General features: G+C 38.2%; 1 protein-coding gene and 1 long non-coding RNA gene across 3 annotated transcripts in view; one reads left to right on the forward strand and one right to left on the reverse strand.

Annotated features, from left to right (window-relative positions):
• LOC116703861 (uncharacterized) overlaps window positions 1-2087 on the reverse strand; it is a 19603-nt gene that overhangs the window by 4658 nt on the left and 12858 nt on the right. The window lies entirely within an intron of this gene.
• The window catches only part of tjp2a (tight junction protein 2a (zona occludens 2)), a 76595-nt gene continuing 74993 nt past the window's right edge, over window positions 486-2087 (forward strand). Inside the window, exon 1 of one of the 2 annotated variants that reach the window (XM_032538834.1) lies at window positions 486-682. The gene's annotated coding sequence lies outside the window, so the exon portion shown is untranslated. The remainder of the gene's footprint in view (window positions 683-2087) is intronic. The other variant, XM_032538839.1, reaches the window with a different exon arrangement.

A 2087-nucleotide genomic window follows, 5' to 3' on the forward strand; every position in this document is an offset into this window, starting at 1 on the left:
TGCCATGAACTACTACAAAGAACTGCTACAAACTACTATTTTTTTATGACTGTTATTGCCACTCTTCAATCTAACCCCAACCGGCCCGTCAGACACCGCCTACCAAGAGCTTGGGTCTGTCCGAGGTTTCTGCCTAAAAGGAAGTTTTTCCTCGCCACTGTCGCACTGTTGCTTGGTCTGGAGGAGACTACTAGAACTGTTAGGTCCTTGTAAATTCGGGAGTGTGGTCTAGACCTACTCTATCTGTAAAGTGTCTCAAGATAACTCTTATTATGAATTGATGCTATAAATAAAATTGAATTGAATTGAATTGATTTGTTTGTCTTTCTTTTTATTATAGTAAACTGAGTCACGTTAAGTTACAGGATGGGTGACTCACTATAAAAAAACAAAAAACAAAACCCAAGGCCATCACCTTGTTCCGCACCCAAATGTTGTCACATGTTGAAACTACACTTGGCTTGCAGCTCTGCACACAACACACCTGCAGTTGTAAAGCACGCCCACATACCTGCGAGAACCAGGAAGTCACATTATTTAGAGTAGACGAAACCAAAATAGCCACCAACATTTCGTTCCGTTAAAACCCTCATGTTCCTCTGCATACTTAACTTACACCTCTACTTTTCGGATTAATCTGTTCTGGTCACATTAAAACAGGAATCAGACGGAGTTTCACCTGGTAAGTTGATTGTGTAATGTTCGCCCTGAATGTCGACATGTTGTCTCCATGTTTCGTCTCGCTCGTTACCATATTAGGGCATTGGATTGATGCATACTAAAGTAGTATTGGTTTAAATTGGCAGTTAAAGTAATAAAGAACAGTTTTATCTTGCTTTTGAAGGCAGCAGTCTGTTATTTTAAGACTTGTAGTCGAACGCGAAATGACTTACGGTGTATTCAGCCCTCTGCGTTGCAGTTAGTGTGTATCGTTTGTTCAATTTTGCATTGTATTAGCCCCAGACAGTGTAAATACACGAGAGACACAACGTGGTGCTGGGCAGCATTTTACTGTTGCTTGAAAGCTATGGTGTATTCAGTGTGTAGTGTGTGATTCCCGTTTTTTTGGGCAACCAAATTTAGTTTCAAGAGGTGTAACTTAATTTAGAGCATCCAAAAATAACTATTACTCAAATACTACACTTGCCTTTTGTGAGCTTTTACTTTTCTTCCACTATATTTCATGGGGTAACATTGTAGCTAACGTTACTGTTTGAAAGCTATTGTGTATTCAGTGTGTAGGCCTAGTGTATGTTTGTGTTGTTACCATTTTTTGGGCAACCAAATTTAGTTTCAAGAGGTGTAACTTAATTAAGAGTTTCCAAAAATTACTGTTACTCAAATACTACACTTACATTTGTAAGCTTTTACTTTTCCTCCACTATATTTCATGGGGTAACATTGTAGCTAACGTTACTGTTGTTTGAAAGCTATCGTGTAGTCAGTGTGTAGGCAGGCCTGTATGTATGCGTGTGTGTGTGTGTTGTTACCGTTTTGGGGCATCTAAATTTAGTTTCAAGAGTTGTAACTTAATTTAGAATATCCAAAAATAACTATCATTCAAATGCTACAGTTGCATGTTGTGAGCTTTTACTTTTCCTCCACAATATTGTTTGGGGTAACATGGTAGCTAACGTTAAATTACTCAACTAGCCTACATGTAGTCATCGGCAATCTTCATGAAGGTTTTCAGTTTTTGTTGAGACTTTTGTGTCATGTTTGGGATTCTATTGAATTTTAATGTACAGTGTATTTTGTATTACCTCATACTAATTTAGTCTACCCTACCTTAATATAATCTCAGATGCCATGTTTATTAGGTACAGTCATAGACTATCAAATAGAGGATGTACTTTAGGGTGCTATTGCATTCTAGGCCTATTGCTTTATACAGAGATGTGTTGCTGTAATTTAGTCTACCGTCTGATTTAGTGCAGTAGTCAGTGCATAGTTGTCTATATCAACGACGTTCCTCTTCTTGGATTGTTCAGGTGCTGCTGGAAATTCTGCTGGATGTCCCTCATTTTAGGCCGGATGTCTGTTTCCTTCCTCTTTATATGTGTTGATATTTTAAACTCCGGTGGATT

This window comes from Etheostoma spectabile, chromosome 16 (assembly GCF_008692095.1).
Source record: "Etheostoma spectabile isolate EspeVRDwgs_2016 chromosome 16, UIUC_Espe_1.0, whole genome shotgun sequence".
Taxonomy (NCBI): Eukaryota; Metazoa; Chordata; class Actinopteri; order Perciformes; family Percidae; genus Etheostoma; species Etheostoma spectabile.